The sequence below is a fragment of the Camelus ferus genome, chromosome 9 (assembly GCF_009834535.1).
Source record: "Camelus ferus isolate YT-003-E chromosome 9, BCGSAC_Cfer_1.0, whole genome shotgun sequence".
In the NCBI taxonomy this organism is placed as follows: domain Eukaryota; kingdom Metazoa; phylum Chordata; class Mammalia; order Artiodactyla; family Camelidae; genus Camelus; species Camelus ferus.
The window spans coordinates 52407777-52426300 of NC_045704.1; the positions used below are offsets into that span (position 1 = coordinate 52407777).

Here is an 18524-nt window from a genome sequence, read left to right on the forward strand (position 1 = left end):
CTCTCTTTTGTGCTGACGAAGTATTCATATTTCAACCGGTTTACATGGCGTCCTTGTGCATCCTACCTTATAGTCCTTTTATAAATTTTGGTTTACATTGTAACAGTGGAGAACAGTGAAGGTTCTGTTTCTTTTTTCTTTTCTTTTTTCCTTCTTCTTCTTCTTCTTTCACTAGCTATCCTTAAAAGCAGCTCTAAAACTTTTGAAGATTACACCTACTGTCTTGTTAAAGGCTGTTTCTTTATGGTCATCCTCTTTCTCCTGCACTTTAGGTTTTGTCTAGATTTTGCTCCATTTTCCTTTCGTAAAGAAGAGTGAATTTCCTGTTACTCTCATATGATAGAAACTCACCAATTCTCTCTTGTCATCAACAAATAGATGTTGAATGTTTGACTTTTTATTTAAAAAAAGGGAGTTTCAAGGGTAAGATCTGCCATCTTATGAATGTCAGAGAAGCTCCCTCATTCACCCCTTTCTTCTCCCTTTCCCACTCTCTTTAATTTGTTAATGCTTTCGACTTATTTTGCTTTGGATAATTTTCAAAGTACTCTGTCCCCCTGGAGATCTCTAAAAGGCAGAAGTTCTGGCTATTAAAGATTTGCCATTCTCAGAACAGCCCAGTTAGGGTACCCTCAGGTTATTTATAACTGGATTTTATCTCAGAAAATTAACTAAAAGAAGATTAACCAAAAATCTAAAGGAAAATGCCTTAAATACCTCATCTGTTATGCTGTGCTCAAACAGATATATTCATCTTAACAGCTTGGCAAACCCAGTGGAATGCTCTTCCTAGTTTGGGGCATAAAATAAGATAACACTCTGAATTCCTACAGGAAACCTTATAACTCTACTTAAAATTAAGGCATAAAGTATGAAAATGTGAGTTTCCTCTGTACTGTCTTATTACTTGGCCTGTTAACTTAAGTGGTTCCTATTTCTGCTGCTGTGAAGAGCCCCAGGACATTTAAATACCTCTTCCAGCAACAAATACTTTTCCTTAAAAGCCCTCCCAGGTCAGGACTGAGTCATGAGCTCCGATCACTAATGAAGAAGGTCTTGAATTTAGACAATTCTCTTGTCTTCTAATTTACCCAGGTAGAGGAGGAAGCCAGGAAAGTTAGTTCTACTTTATCCGTCTAGGACTTTATTCATTATGTTCCATTTCAGGCAGATTAAAAGGCGACGTCTTCACAACAGGACCGGAGGGTCTCAGTGTCTGACCTGCCTGCCTCCTCCTTCTGACCTGACTCCATCTCCATCTCCTCTCCCTCTGCTTCTGCCATTTCTCAAACATCCCAGCTGTGCTCCTGTCCCTGGGGCTTTGCCTTTACTCTTCCCTCTGCCTAGAATGTCCTCACATAACACAATGGGCTGTTCCTCTCCAAATGCGGGGCTTCTCTCAAACGTCACTTTCTCAGTGAAGCCTTTCCTTGTGACCCTTTCACTCCCTCCCTCCCCCTGCTGTCTATTTCTTATTACATCATCTAGATATTCACACGGACCTCTGTGAGCTTTCTGTTTGGTTCCTGCCCTGTAGAATATAAGTTCATAAGAATCAGGATTTTTGTCTGTTTTGCTCACTGGGGCCTGGAAGACAGCTCATGCTCAGCACAACTACTGAAGATTTGTCTGATGAATGAATCTAGGAGTATCCCTGGATACATGATACCCATCTTGCACTATCACAGCGACGTAGGTCATTTGATGTGCATTTTACAGCTAAGCAAAACAGTCCAAAAAGTTAAGTGAACTAAGGATCCCGCAGGTAGTCAACTGGACGAGAGGGAACTTGAAACCGGTTCTGTTCAACCCCAGATTCCCCTTGTCTGCCTCTCCGACATCATATGAAGTAAACTTGTCTTTCCAAGCCTCCTGAGGCTCCTTCCTCATTTGTGCCTGACACCAGCGAGGAAGCTCCCTGGGCACAAGGCCCTCTCTCGCTTCCTCAGCATAGCTGGTACTGGCTCACAAGGTGTCCGCTGGGGCTTTGAAGATCGCTGCCCGGCTCTCGAGCTGCCGTCCTCATCTGGGGAGTGGCGCTGCGTGGTGTTCGGGAGGGCAGATGGCGGAGGGAGCCCGTCAGCCGGGTGCCCTTGGGCAGGTGCCTTAGCCTGCCTGAGCTGCCGTAAGAAGTGCTGCGAGGGGGGCTAGCATGGCCTTGAAAAGCCTGGGCTTTGCAGGAAGGCCTCTGGGTTCCATTCTTGGCTCTGACATTGAGGAACTGACACAACTTGGGGGCAAATTAACCTTGCTAAGCTTCAGTTTACTCCTCTGCTAAATGGGGATGAGAATCAATCATCATAACTTTATAGGGTTTGGGGAAAATCCAATGAAATAATATATGTAAGTGGTTTGGTTCATTCTCTGAAGCATATGAGCCCTTAAATATTAGCTGCTATTAGGATTAACACCGATTTCATAGGATTGCCGTGGGAACAGGAGATCATGTGTGTAAAGAACGTAGCGCATTCCTTGGTCCGTGTAAGGATTCAGTTAATGTCTTCCCTGTTTTTCTTTAACGTCCTCCATGTCCCCCTTGCCTCCAACACCCAGCAGTCTGGCTTCAGTCCCAGTCATGCTCCTGAAATCACTTCCTTGAAGTTGACTGGCAACAAGTCCTAACTTCTATAATGCTGAGTATTTGTTCAGGCAGAAAAACCCAGGGAGGAAAGTCAAGGAGATGGAACACAAGGGCATAGCCTCCAAGGTCAGAGACCTCAGTCTCCTCCCCTGGAAAAGGAGCCAGGGGCACTTGCTGGGCTGGTTGCTGTGATAAGGTGGGCTTTGTGAAGCTTGCATCTCAGCTTGAGACATGGCAAGGACTGGGTTGATGGCCACCATTTGCAAACTCCCAGTCTATTGATGCCTTAAAGGCAGGATTATGGCTCAGTTTTTCAGTCTCTCCTCTACATCCCCAGACATCTAATACCGTCCTGGACATGGAGTCAACTCTCAAAAACAAAAACAAAAACAAAACCAGTGACTGATCTCTTGACCCCTCCACCCAGAATCTGTCCAACAGGCAATATTCCATGCCTGAAATAATTTCTAACAATCTGTACTCTCTAGAGCCTGTCATATTATTATTATTATTTAGTTTGAGCTTTTTACTTTTCAAAACATTTAGAGATCTTGTGCAATGGTTTCAACTGACCGGAATGTCGATAATAAGGTAAAAATATTAAAAGAGTGAAAACAGAGAGATGATCCAAATTGATGCTGCCATATGCAACTCGCCAACCACATATTTCTGAGAATAAGGAAACTGAGGTCTTTTTTTGTGGCTTATTTCATAATCTTGCAGAGATGTTGGATCAATTTGGGCGTCAGAAAAAACGCCAGTACCAAACAGAGATGTCTTTGCTGCATTTGCAGTTTCTCTCTCATTAACATGAAAACACTTTACATGGTTGGAAACATCTAAAGGCTATTTTTTATTTTATTTTCCATTACTTCACTCTAATGTTTTAACCCGTACCTGTGGAAATTAGACTGTCACCTGCTTTTAGCATCCTGTTTTCTTTCGTGTTTGTAATGAAGCCCTCTGGGAATGGTGCGATTACAAAAATGAGTTACAAATCCTCATTGAGCATACAAAAGTATGTAGCTGCTTCCCTGCTCTGTTTAAATAGTCTACAAAACAAGAAATAATTAGTCAAGCACTATCGGTAATTAAGCACATAAGATGAACATTAAACAAACTGCAATCTTGCATCATTTTGAAGGTGGATAGGCAGGTTTTCGCGTTTGGAATCCAGCCAAAATGCCCATCTTCACTCCCTTTGCTCCTTATTTATTAGTGGCCAGGGAATTCGCTTGCCTAACCCGTTGATGTGCTCTCACGGGCGCCCGGTCCATCTGAGAGTTCACATAAGTGTGAGCTGCTATTTTTTGACAACACTACCATTGGGAGCGGGTGATTTCAAAGCTTGATATACTGCTAGTGGAAAGACTGTGTTTTCCCAACATGGGCGTGCGTGTCTAAGTTCAGGTCGGAGCAGATTCAGAGAACTGCCCTGCCTTCTTGTATGTGATATCTGCTCAGATGTATCGGTAAAACCCTTGTTCTGTTTTTCATAATGTTCTCTCTCTTCTTGAGTTTCTCCTCTTCAGGCCTCTGGAGCTTCTGATAAAATCTTGTCTGCCGAGTTGCCACTGTGCAGGCAAAATCTGAAAAATCTTGCAGTCTGAGTTAGTCAAGTGTTTCTGGAAGACCCAGACTTCTAGAAAACTGATTTACGGGTTTTGACCAAAGTATATTTAGATGGGAAAATTGCATGTTCATTCCGCAGACACTTTGGAGTGCCTGCTATGTGGTAAGCTCCTTGCTGGGGACAGGAAGAAATAGTCCATATCCTCGAGGCAATCAGTGTCCAGCTTTTAAATCAAGCCTAATTATGACAGGATGTAGCGTATTTGTGTCATACTGCGTTGCATTCTTCCTAGTTCTGTGGTGTGTAATCCTGATAGGCAGTATTTGCGCATGATATGCTGGGTCTCCATTAGTCACTCAAGAAGTAATAAAATAATCAGTGATTTTTCACCCTGCTTTTCTCCCCTCAACTGATTCTGCTCAGATGATTTCTGTAGTGACTCTATGGATATAGGCATTTTCTTCTGGAATTAGAACGAGCTAGCAGTAAATAGCATTCTTTATTTCATCTGTGATTGCTTTTTCCCTATTAAAGGTAAATGTCATAGGCCAACATTTCCTCACATGTGTAGAGTATGTTATAGTTTTCAAAGCCTTTGATGAGAATTTCTAGACAGCTAGGACAGTATCAGTATCTCCATTTTTTAGCTCCTGGTAACAGGCCCAGAGAGGTAAAGTGACTTGCCCAAGATGACACAGCCATCTGGCAGAGCCGGGATGATCTTCTATCTCCTGTCCTTTTCATGGGAGCTGCCTCTTGATAAAGTATCTTGGACCTCATAGATACAGAGAAAGGTCATGTTGACACCATATATCTTAAATATCAAGTTTTTACAAGGCCACTTTTTTTTTTTTTTTTACTCTTTGGACATTCATACGTTTAGCAAAGATTTATCGAGTGCCTGCTTTGTATGGATGCCACAGACGTGAATGGGCAAAGCAGCGTGATAGGGTGAGGAAGAAGCAGGAGAACTTTAGGACATGTGTTTTTATGGTTACTCTCAACCCACAGAATCACAACCGAACTGGAGGCTCGAGGACAGAAACCACCTTAGTGGGTCCCCCTTCGTCTTAGTGTCCCAGAGGCCCAGGAAATAGTAGGTCTTCAGGAAAAGCTGACCTAATAGTTGATGACACTACATCATGCCAGGAGCACAGAAGGACTCAGAAAGCAGTGATGGAAGTTGTTGCTGCTGAAACCATCTTAGCCTCATCTCTAGGCTTCGTGAACTTGGGTGAGCTCTTTAACCCATCTGGACTTTTTCTTGACAATGAAATAGAGATAAAATGCATTAAATGCGATTCAGTGATATCCTGGGTTAGATCTTGAAGCGGAATAAAGACAGTAGCAGAAAACTGGTGGAATCCAAAGACAGCCTTTGGCTTACTTAATAGTCATGTACCCCTGTCAGTTTCTTAATCTACCTTGGACGTTTGGGGAAACGAGCTGACAAATACACATGAAGTCTGTGTACTATCTCTGCAACTCTCCTGTAAAACTATAATTTTTATAAAATAAAAAGATTATTTGAAGGGAAAAAAACCCATTTACTTCCTGAGACTTGTATTAGTCAACTCATGCTGCCATAACAAAAGACCACAGACTGGTTGGCTTAAATATTAGAAATCCATTTTCTCCTAGTTCTGAAGGCTGGGAAGTCCAAGGTCAAGATGCTGGCTGGTGTGGTTTCTGGAGAGGGCTCTCTTTCTGGCTTGTGGATGGCCATCTTCTCACTGTGTCCTCACCTGGTGGAGAAAGACAGCCAGGTGTGTCTTCCTCTTCTCGTACAAAACATCAATCCTATTGGATTAAGTCTCTACCATTATGACCTCATTTAACCTTTCTTACCTCCTTATAGGTTCTAAGTGCAGTCACATGAGGGATTAGAGCGTCAGCATAGGAATTTCAGGGGATCACAGTCTGTCCAGAGCAATAAAATAATTGGTATAATCATTTGGGAAGACTTGTTAATAGCATCTCCTTAAGACTGAACATAAGCATATCTGATCTCCTACACTTCCACTCCTAAGTCGACGATCACTGAAAAACAGGTGGAAGAGAATGTACAGCAGCATTCATCATGATGGCTCAAAACAGCAAATACCCAAGTGTCTGTCAGAGGTAGCGCGGATAAATAAATTGTGATAAATAAATCTTTTCACACGTCGGGATGGTACACATCAATAAGAATGAATGACTCACAACTAAACCCCACAACATGGATTGATCTTGCAAATATCATGTTGAAAAAAAGAAAGCAGATACGGAAGAGGGCATCATAAACGGCTACATTTATAACGAGCTCAGGAAGAAGCAGCATTAGAAGTCAGAGCGGAAGCTGTATGTAGAGACTGGGCGGGGCTGTGGGCGGGGCTCCCAGATGTTGCTGAAGCTCTGTTTCTTGATCAGAGTGCTGGTTGTGCTCTGTTTGTGAAAATTCGTTTAATGACATACATGTTTTGTACTCTTTTTTGTTTTTTTTTTGGTCTGTTTTACTCTAATAAAATGTTCACAATCACACACAAAATCTTCTGGCTGTTGAGAGAATTAAATAAGGTAGTGGATGTAAAGCATATGCAATGCTTTTTATTTCTTTTTCTGCTTTTCCCTCACAATCTCAGTTCATACCCCAGAGACCCTGCCATCTGGCTAACAGCTGTGTCATGGGGAAGCTCTTCCTCCCACCGCACGGCGTTTTGTTCTTGATCAAAATGGCACCCGCACGGTTCAGTGGTGAGTGTCATGTCAACTGCTGAAATGCCCCCTTCGTTTAGTTTGTGGAGTATGGTCAACTAAATAGTCAACTAACTCTTCAGGGAGCTCACTCAGGGTGGTGTGGGGGTCACTAATCACTTGCCACTTTTTAAAAAAATTATTATTACAGTTCTTGTTATTTGTAAATGGGAAAGGAGCTCCCCCCGCCCCAAAAAATACTCTTGCCTTCTTCCATCTGTATTTTCTTTACAAAATCATCCAGCCTTATAAATATTTGAGTAACATTTGGTCAGGATAAAATCTTTCCTGTCAGCTCAGTACAAGAACACTTTTTGGCTCCTGAGACCATAACAGTCAGATAAATTAATATTGATTTGTTAGAAAATAGTTTTCACTCTGTCTAAACATCTTATTCTGGGCTCTTGAACCAAAATTATGAATTTAAAAGCAGCAAAATAGTTCTTCACAGTTTTCCCAGTGAAACTAATTATGGGCAGATTGTGAAAAATGTATTGGATGTGATTTCCAACATGGAGTTCTGGTAACCAGAATTCACAGAAATCAGAGGCTCGATGTCTGATTTATTTGAGCAAGTTGCAATTTGGTAGACTGGAGAATTTATGTAAATAGTTTTTGCAATTTCCATAGGGATAACTCAATACATTAATATCTCAAGTATGGCAGAAGATGAAGGGGGAACTTTTTTAAACCGATGATTTGATTTATGTAATAGAAGGATCACTTTTTTTCCTTCTTACTTAGGTCTATATATTAAAGAACAGCTCACTCATCTACTACATAGATATGCAATAGTAGAGTTTGACTTGTCTTTTAATTACATCCATGTATACCAGTGGGGATGGAAAATTAAAATAGTAAAAATAAGAGAGTAAAACATCGCCCATATGTTCATACCCACTTTAAACATTTGGATTTTTAAAAAATGGATTCATTTGCTTTTTTGCCTCATGGAACTCTCAGTACATTTAGTACATTCAGTATCCTACTTTATCTACTCAATATTATATGAGAAATAAATCCTAAATGGAATTGGTGACTTAGCAAGGAACATTTCCTCCTCTTTTGGACATTTAACTTGTTTCCAGCTTTAAATAATACAGCATTAAACATCGCTATGTAAAATTCTATATCTGAATTGCAGATATTTTTAAGGGTAAATGCCTAGAACTGCATCTCCCATCTAAACTGTTTCAAGATTTTTGATACATATTGTCCAATTGATTTCCAGAAAATATAAAAATATTATGAAGAAAAATGTGCCTATATAAAAGAATAAATAAATGTAAATGAAAAGATATCTGTATGTAGATATAAGAAACTACATAATACTATATATGTAAGAAAGCATATAATGTATATATAAGAATCTACAGAGGCCACAATGAACAAACCCAAAAAAAGACTCTGAAATTCTAATTCCCACCCACATCAGCTATATTCAAAGCTTTTTCATACTCCTCCTTTTGGGAAGCATCTTTATAGCGTATAGAAGGGCAGTGAACTATGATATATTTTCATATATACATACATATACTAGTGAACCTATAGTGGACTACAGGACCAAGGCTTGCTTTTTCCTTTAACTAGTACAAAGCATCTGTATTGTGAAAGCAAAGGTGAAATCCTTAAAGCTTATAGTGTACTGGGTTGAGAAGGAGAAATTTCAGTTTTCATATTGTCGATCTGAAGCCTTTTCTGAAATTGGAAGTGACAGCCTAGCTTTGTACACACACACACACACACACACACACACACACACACACACACGTATATCTATGGATGGAACTTGAGTCTAGTAGTAGGTCTGGGGACTGAACTATTTTCTACCATAGATTAAGCTGAACTAGACCATGTGTCAAAAAAGAGTCTCAATGTCAACTTAATCCATTGTCATAGCTGTAAAATGCTATTGCATTATACAAGCAAATCCCCTTGTGGATTTTGCCTGACTTTCTCTGCAGCTGAACTCTATTTTAAACTGTTGTGGCTTTTTTCCCACCTCTCTCCCAACATTTTGGAATCATTAAATATATTTGTTTCCAAGGCACCTGTTTGATATTTACACAAATTGTGAAAGTAAGGTAGAATACAGTAAAGGCAACAAAGTGTATTTAAAAAAAAAAAAAAAACCTTAAGAAATAGAAACAATGCAATAACTTTCTGGTACATTGTATTCCTTTTCTTTGGGAGTAGGAACAAGTGGCTGCAAATCCCAAATCCCATGGCAGGGGTGTGAGGATACTGGCCAGGGTCAGGTGTAATGATGTGCAGGTGGATTCTATGTAATCGTGTTTGACTCCCCCCAAGTCTTTTAAAGATGAGGGTTTTCCAGATGTGACAAAAGAAAGGAAAATTTCCAAATCAAAATTCCCATTTGCCTGTCGGGATGTCGAATTTCCTCCACATTCGTGCAATTAAGGGTTTTGCTGAGTGAGCGTAGGACTCTCTGTCTCTTTAAGTGTTTAACAGTAATTGGTTCGTGTCCTAGCGTTCATTGAAAATCCTAGACATTTCATGTAAAATCTTCTTAATGAGGGGATGAATTTTTCATTCACATGAGAAAGCTCACTCTGACAAACAATTTCTAAATAAAACTTGGGCGACATGACATCCCCCATTGGACTTGACAGAGAGGACAGGTGCATTAGAATATAACTATATGGCGATCCTTCAAGCTGTCAGCCATGAATATTTTATTTCTTAATGAATCATCTTTGTGAAATGAACTTTCTTGTTGTAGTGTCAGTGCCATTTACAACAAAAATCTGGCTCCTTTTAAAAGGTGAGGCTCGTGAAAATGCTGAGGTTTGCATAAAGTGCTTAACCCTCCGTGCAGTGCGGGCCAGTCTGGGGCTCCCCAGTCCCCTTTCCTCTTCTGAAAGCACCTCGAGCCCTCCCTTCCTTCAGCGTGACCGCGTCAAGGAGGAGAACGCTTTCTTTGATTCACTGCTTCTCTTCTCAGAACTCGCATTCCAGGTAACCACCCAGTGGCAGCCACTCTGTTCTGAGGCATCACTGCTGGTCTTTTAATTATGGTTTCTAACATTCTGCAGGCCCACCAGGTACCGTTAACTGATGCTACCTGTCAGCTCCCGACAGCCAGCCTGTCTCTGTTCCCAGCTGTCTCTCTCTCTGACTGATCTCAAAGATCACTTTCGTTTGTTTGTTTTAAGGGCAGGGGAGGCATTCATTCTGACAGTTGCCTTAAACATCTCCCCTGCCACCGCCCCTGGAAAGAGCCAACACCTGTTTTTACGTCTCCACAAAGAGTCTTCCGAGATCTCCCTGCGGCGTGGAGTGGAATCATTTTGCTCATCTCGAGACACAAGGTAGACATCAGAATCGTTCTCCCAAAACAGCCTGCAGTTAGTTCCGTGTCCTCTCCCACCTGCAGTGCTGTTGGTCCAGTTGTGAGATGATATTGAGTTTCCTTTTTTAGAAAACAAAATCCACTGTGTTCCCCAGACTGCCTGGCAATCCTTGTTCCTTAGTCTCGTCTCTACTGTTTCTCGTAGAGGCTATTTCAAGCCTCTCTGTTCTCCCCAAGTCCCATCATTTGCCACCTCCTCCGTTGGCTTAGCTTCAAAGAGACCTTCACTGGTCAGTCTCTTAACAATACCCCCAACTTCTATCCTCAACTCCCTCAAAAACTGATCACCGTCTACCCTTATCTCTGCCTCCTCCTTCCCTCTCACAATGGAGATGTCTTTCTTTGGATTCAACTCCTAGGTCAGCTTCACCACCTGCCTGTGCTGTGGACCCTAGGCTCTGCCCTCTCCTTCAGGAATATACCTAAACCAGTAATGTGACAGGGGTCTGTACCAGTGATTGGCAAATTATGGCCATTATGTGTTTTCATAAGTAAAATTATCTGAGACACAGCCACACCCTTTCCGTCTCTGTAGCCGCTTCTGGTGCCAATGGCAGAGTTGAATATTTGCAACAAAGCCTAAAACACTTTCTGTCTCACCCTTTACAGAAAATGTTTGCAGACCCCTGATTATACCATGGGTCCGGAGCCTGAACCCTGCAAATTGGGTCCCGCATCTGAGGGTCTGCAGTGACCCCCATATGGAATCAGTGTGTCTCCAAGTAATCATTCTTGCTCTCAGCAGCTCAGGCTTAACTCTTGCAGCCTCCAGTATATTTTCGTGCTCTCTGTTCCAACCGTGAGAACTGGCCTGTGTCCTCAGGACTCCACGCAGGAGAAATCCGGGCCACGTCTGAAAGTGCTAAGTGGGCCCAGAGGAAATGGAATAAGCTACAGATTTGTTGTTTCCTTTTCATTAGGTTTACATGAGAATCATGTCTTTTAGCCAACTCTCAGTGTGGGCAGGTGACAGTTTTGCAGGTATTTTTTTTTCCCTTTCTTTTAACTTTTGCAAATATAGGTCCGTGTTTTGTTCCACGTTAATTACAATAGCTGCCACCCAAGATTTAAAGATAGTTTGTTCTCACCTTCAGATAAAGGGTTTCACTTGCAGTCTCTGGAAAAAGGCCGTTACTATAGGAGGAATTTTCTGTGACTTTCCACCATTTACAAGTCACTCAAATTATTTAGATTAAATTAGATATATACCATTTTTTTATTGAAGTTTAGTTGATTTACAGTGTTGTATTAGCTTCTGATGTACAGCACAGTGATTCAGTTATACATGTATATGTATATTCTTCTCCATATTCTTTTTCATTACAGATTATTACAAGATACTGAATGTAGTTCCCTGTGCTGTGCAGTAGGACCTTGTTATCCATTTCATATGTAGTAGCCTGGATCTATTAATCCCAAACTCCTAATTTATCCCTCTACCCCTCCTCTCCCCCCACCCTGGTAACCATAAGTTTGTTTTCTATGTCTCTTGAGACTCTTCTTGTTTTGTAGATAAGTTCATTTGTATCATTTTTTTCAGATTCCACATTTAAGTGATATCATATGATATCTGTCTTTCTCTGTCTGACTTACTTCACTTAGTATGATCATCTGTAAGTCAACCCATGTTGCTGCAAATGGGTTGCATTTTTATGGCTGAGTAGTATTCCCTTGTATATATACACTGCAGCTTCTTGATCCATTCATCAGTCGATGGACATTTAGGTTGCCTCCATGTCTTGGCTATTGTAAATAAGTGCTTCTGTAAACACTGGGGTGCGTGTATTTTTTTCAAATTAGTTTTTTCCAGATATATGTCCAGGAGCGGGATTGCTGGGTCATATGGTAAGTCTGTTTTTAGTTTTTTCAAGGAATCTCCATGCTATATCCTAGAGGGACTACACCAAACTATATCCACCAACAGTTTAGGAATGGCTCCCTGTTCTCCAGACCCTCTCCAGCATTTATCATTTGTGGATTTTTTAATGATGGCCATTCTGGCCGGTGTGAGGAGATATCTCATTGTAGTTTTGTTTTCATTTCTCCAATAATTATCGGTATCAAGCATCTTTTTCCTGTGACTCTTGGCCATCTGTAGGCCTTCTTTGGAGAAATATCTCTTTAGGCCTTATGCTATTTTTTAATTGGGCTGCTTGGTTTTTTTGTTAGCGAGTTGTATAAGCTGTTTCTACACTCAGGAAATTAAGCCGTTGTCGGCTGTATTGTTTGCAAGTATTTTTTCCCAGTCCTTTGGTTGTCTTTTCATTTTGTTTATGGTTGCCTTTGCTGTGCAAAAGCTTATAAGTTGATTAGGTCCCATTTGGGTTTTTTGTTTTTTGGGTTTTTTTTTTGCTTTTATTTCTGTTGCCTTGGAAGACTACCATCTTATATCTCCTTCCAGAAAATGGATCTCTTTCTTTTCTCTGCTCAATATTAGGAATATTCTGAAATCTGAAACCAAGTGGCACAAAAACATTGTATTTATTACAAAATTAATCCCAGACACACACAAACTTTTTATTTAAACAAAATCATTGTTGGACCCGGAGATCATCATTCTAAGTGACATAAGCCAGAAAAAGAAAGGAAAATATCATATGATATCACTCGTATGTGGACTCTAAAAAGAAAAAAAAAAAAAGGATGCAAATGAACTTATTTGCGAAACAGAAGCATACTCACAGACATAGAAAACAAATTTATGGTTGCTGGGGGGAAGGGGGTGAGAAGGGATAAATTGGGAGTTCGAAATTTGCAGATACTAACTACCATATATAAAATAGAAAAACAACAAGTTTCTTCTGTAGAGCACAGGGAACTATATTCAATATCTTGTAGTAACCTGTAATGAAAAAGAATATGAAAACAAATAAAAAAAATCATTGTTATAACAGTTTTAAAGCAAATATGCACATGCACATACACATACACATTTGGTAAAGATGGCAGATTCGCAATTGAAATCTGATTGTTTAAAAAGGAAATCCCTGAAAAGACATACAAATAAATACAAAGGCAAACGAATCAAGGAAAGCCCTTCTCTCACACTCATGCTTGCCCTTTCGGCTCTCCATCATCCTCAGCCCTCATTTTCTTGCTGAGCATCCTTTGCACCCTCTCTGAATCTTCTGAGGCTGTTTCCTCTGCCCACGGTCAGGATGGCTCAGCCGCAAGTCACTGTCTAAACTGGGCAGGCCTCCTGGATTCCCTGAAATGGTGCCTATAGTTTCACTTACCTTTGCACATAACCCTTGTGGTTGCTCTCTTTTGGTGAAGGGACCAAAGTAAGAGAAAGAAAAGAGTGATGGTGTTTGGGTTTGGTCTTCTCACTCACCAGTATTTCCCAAATTCAGTATTTCCCCAGACCAGCACCCTGATCATGCCTTATCTGAGTACCATCTATACTGTTATTTACTGATCACTTTCTACCCACTGTTTATTTACCTAAATATGATCAACTTGTTCATAGTAACTGTACAGAGGTAGTTATGGGTTCCATGCCTTTTGCTGCTTTTCAGTAACATGCATTCGCAGCGATTGTCATACAGATTAGTTGCATCCTGTACCACCTTGGTTCACATGATTTGAGGCTTTAAGAGGGAGCACATAATGGACTACATTTTTGCAAATTTTTAGGAAATCATAGGTTACCTTCCCCAGATCCCTCCAAATGATTGCAAGTCTGTTTCGCAGTGAATAGAATTTATCTTAGGGTGATGAATAAAGTAGAATTTAGACAGTTTTGTTCAAAAATGAAATTGTTTAAATCCTCTTCTTTTCTTTTTTTTTTCCTTGCAACACCACTCCGCAATATGCCCTGTTTTCACCCCTGTTAACTCAGTCCCCTCTGATATTTGAATAATAATATGCAACTTCAGATCTATTATCTGAAATCTTGGCGTGATGCTTTTGACTCCTGCCTTTCTCCTGAGTTCATGTCTCCATCCTCCCCACCCCCAGCTCTCCAACTACTCTCCAAGATTGCACTTCATTAAATTACTTTTATAATGAGTTCCCTTTACCAGGGAATACAGAGTTAAAAAGGTGATCTCACTAAAAGTAATTAGCATAAGACCTGCTGGACCCGTGGAAGTGACTGGATCGTAATCAATAGCAATGTGATTACACCCGAGCAGCAATTATAAATTATTTAAAACACTACCCCTAGGTTACTGGCTAGTTGCCTTTAAATTAAATTCTCTGTCAATAATTGATGCAAAGAATTAATGTGAGAACACCTTCAGTTACTGAAACTTTTTTAAGGTGGCATAAAATATTGAACTGTTGCCCATCATTAGTAGCTGGACTGTCTGTTTGCTGTAACATCCTTCTTTTCTAAATTGGTCACGAAAGGCTCTCAGATCTTGAAAGATGACAAATGATTCTGAATCCACTGCTGGATCATCTTCTAAGGACACTGAAATGTCCCAACAGAAATGTCATACATGAAGACCAAAGGAAAAAAAAAATCTCTAAATAAAGTGATTTTAGTTCTTAATCAAGTCTAACAAATACATAAGCAGACTTGGTCTTCTTGACGATGTTTCAGTTCTTTGGTCTGGCCAGGAGAGCTGAGAGAAGGTCTGAGCTGACTTGAGAAGTCATGCTCCATGGTGTTTAAGCAGTCAGCAATCTAAAAAAAAAATCCAGGCCTCCAATAACATAAAAGTGTTCCTCTGATAAAAATGGCTTCTTTACCTTGCCTAATGGATGCCTTCTGTGTCTATCTAAATATTGTCAGCCCTATACCGTTGTTTCCTCTTCCACTCTAATTCTGTGCCAGCAACGAGAACAGTGGAATCTGGACAATTATGTAGGGAATTCAAGGACTAGAAAGACATCTTCCATTAGTGACCCTGGCCCCTGTCTGATTTCAAGAGACAAGGGATGCTCAGGGGACAAAGGGAAGCAAGAGGGGCCAAGTGTTATAGTAAAAGAGTGGACTTTGTGTTTCCGTGTATTCTAAGCCAAGCCCCATGCTTGGGTCCAGAGTCTGGTAAGATGTCATCTCTGTCCTCAGGCGCCAACAGGCAGTGCCCTTGACTCCTCCCTTAGAGGCTGATAGAGGAACCCCAAAGTTCTCTGGTGACCAGAGCAGGGGCCCCCAAAGCAGATCTTAGTTCAGAGAACCTTCTAGAACCAGGTGGGTGAACAGCAGTTACCTAGACAAACAAGGGGGCTCTCCGGGCTGACAGGCTCCCACGGGGAGGGGGACACAGAGGTAAAATGGAATGGCTGGCCCATGTCTTTAACCAGAAAAACATAGCCTCTACCCCCACTTCCACCCCCACCCCCACCCCCAGTAGCCTGTGTCTGAAATGAAGAGTCACATTCCTTTATGTCTTCCAAGCTCCCAGGGGCTACTAGGCACGGAATCAGGGCTGGAAAGATGACAGCCTCTCAACTTTCCCCTCCGGTATCTGGTTGAATATTTAAGACTAGCATACTGGGCTCCCTACTTTCATTGTATTTCTTTTATTTTTATATCGTCCAGGTTGACTTCCCCCTTCTTTTCTTTTGCTTCTTAGGAAACCATCTCCAGGTTAAAACAAATACCCGGAATGGAGAAGTGTGGGGTTCTTACCCCGCACGTTTTCTGCCCCCATCCCCTCCTGTCGCCACCCCTGGTCCTTCTACAACTTTGCCACAACTTCCCACGAGGCTGCCACGGTCATCCTGGCCTGCAGCCGCCGTCCCACGCGCCGTTCTGTTTTCTTCCTTGCCCGGGACGTTTTCTGGTTTGGGACCCCTCGCTTGTCCCGAAGGGCCGTTCTAGCACTGCTCTGAACTCGTTCACAGCACCCTGGTTCCAGAAAGCGCCTCGCCTGGCTTACTCTTCCACCTGCTGTTCTCTGCTTCCCTCACCTTCGCGCTTTCTGTTCACACAGGTGAGAGGAAACTAAACTCAAGCCGTGTCTTCTGTTTTCCAGAAGAGAAGGTTTCTAGAAGAGAAGATTTTCTAGACAGGTCTTTGGAGCGAATGCACACTATTTTCCTTGACAAACTGTCACTGGCTGAGCAGATGTATTGTGTGTGTGTGTGTGTGTGTGTGTGTGTGTGTGTGTGTGTGTGATGTACTTAGTACCATGTACTCCCAAATGCCACAGAATAATTTCTTTTGTTGTGGACATTTTTGATGTTTACTTTCATTTCCCAGTTAGCTTTTATCTTCTAATTAAAAAAAAAAAATACACAACACTTACACGCACCGACCTGTCGTGCTGTGCTTGGACTCAAGCTGGTTCCTTTGTCAGCTCCAACTAAGCAAAGGGTGCCCTGCCCCTCGCCAAATGCACTGTTGAACGTCACAGTTGTTGCTTTTCAGTGGTGCTTAAGCATAGAGACAGTAAGGTCCTAGACTGGTTTTGGTCACTGATTCAACTAATTAGAAATGCATGGACTTTGGAGACTAACCTTCTGTTCCGCCTATTTCACAACCCTGGCTGCCAAATAGCCTGATACGAAATTTTAACTCAAGATGATCATCTTTTTTTCTTCTTCCACGAAACACATTGATCACTGTGTCCAGGGAGCAGTGTGGTTCTGGCGCCCACCCCTTGGGTGATTCTCAAGGCCGAGCCAGGCTGCGGGAGGAGTAGACGGGGTGGCAGGCCACGTTAGAACCCAACAGCACGGAAAGCCTGCGTGGCAAATGTGCAGAAGCACATAAAATGGACCTTCAGACCCCAGGGTGGGCGGACTTTGATGTTCCACACCGCAGCTCTTTTGAGAAAAACAGTGACTAACTGAGCATCATGCGTAACTCACTTCTCAGAATTTTCGATCAGAAATTATCTGATGAGGGGACCGATTCTGATTTCCATCGTTCCGGCGAGTCCACCCAGGCGTCTCAGGTGTGCAGAGGGCGGAGGCCCTACGCATCACCCTGTGCTTCCCAGCAAGCCACCGGGCGCCTGTTTACGAGAACTCCTCAGTGTTCTAGGCACGTCTTATCTCGGCAGTGTGATTAGGAAAATCAAACCAATGGTGTGCCTGAAATGTTTCCATCCTAGGGGTAGTTATTAGATATGTGCTAAAGTGTAATATCCGCTTTTTCAAACCACTTACAAAGTTGATAGCATCACCGGGTTGAGAACACTTTTAAAAAACCGGACTTACCCAATTAAGAGAAATAAAATCTGCCAGTTCATCAGTGGGTTCACGTTACTTTTTCTGTGGGTTTCTTTTCTTTTCTCAATGAAGTGTTGTTTAGAAAAGGACCCAAGTTTCAATGCAGGTGACATCTTCCTTTCTGATTCCTGGTAGCCTGGAGACGCAGGGCTTCACCGAAGAGCGTCTGTGTGCTGTCTCCTAAGTTGAGGCCTCATGGCGTTGTCTGCTCTGACACATGGCGGTGGTGACAGTGGCCTAGCCGTCACCACAAGGCTTTCATCCTGTTCTTGTTTTGGTCTTTCAGTCTGCCATTCTGTCAACCCTGAATTTGTTGTCCTTTATTTGCACTGCACACAGGAGAAGGCCTCTTCCCCTTTAAAGTTATTGGGGGACATTTGGAAAGGATTCTCCTGACACCCTGCCCACACACCCAGACGCAATGACTATCACTGTGTTTAACTTCTCCTGCTATTAGGTTGCCCCATGGTTCTTTACAGAGTGCATTGGTCAGAGAGATTGAGGGACAGAGGACTTAAATGTGCTGTGGTTCTGGTAAATTCAGAGATGCTAACACAAATAAGTTTCCTTAAGAACCACATCACTGGATTTCTAGTACCTGGCTGTGTTGAGTGGCGTGTTCTCACACCAGGAAACTGACCCCCTCATTTTGGAAAAGCTCGATTTTTCTTTCATGTGATCCCCGCATTCTCTCCAAGAAAAAATCATCTCGTGAATTTGGTCCTGACAAGAGCTTAGCATCCCAGATATCTGATGTGGCACCTCCTTCAAGAAGAGAACAGTTCTCAAAGTTTGTCTGCAAATTCTTTTTCACAGGTGAGTCATCACCAAAGGGATTTCTGAAAGCACACAAAAACCATGCAGGTGATTGTTTTTGAAGAGAAAGAAACAATTGTGTTTTATAAGAGAATGAAATAGAAATACTGCTGGAGGAAACAGAAGTGTGCTAAATTATATTTGAAAGATAAGTATGTCCAAAGGCATTTATCCATTTAAAAAAAAGTCACCAAATTGTTTTCATAGATTTGTTCAGTTATCATCAGAAATAAAGGCTTAGTCAAAAGATTATGGAGTGACTGGCTTCCCAAAGCCACTTTGTGTTCTTGCAAAAAGTGACTGGGGCCCTCACTTGT

General features: G+C 41.7%; 1 protein-coding gene and 1 long non-coding RNA gene across 2 annotated transcripts in view; both read left to right on the forward strand.

Annotated features, from left to right (window-relative positions):
* The window catches only part of WWOX (WW domain containing oxidoreductase), a 902466-nt gene that overhangs the window by 611085 nt on the left and 272857 nt on the right, over nt 1-18524 (forward strand). The window lies entirely within an intron of this gene.
* LOC116665829 lies at nt 782-16427 on the forward strand. Its single transcript, XR_004322549.1, has 3 exons — nt 782-792; nt 15253-15256; nt 15789-16427. It is a non-coding gene; the product is annotated as an uncharacterized LOC116665829 (long non-coding RNA).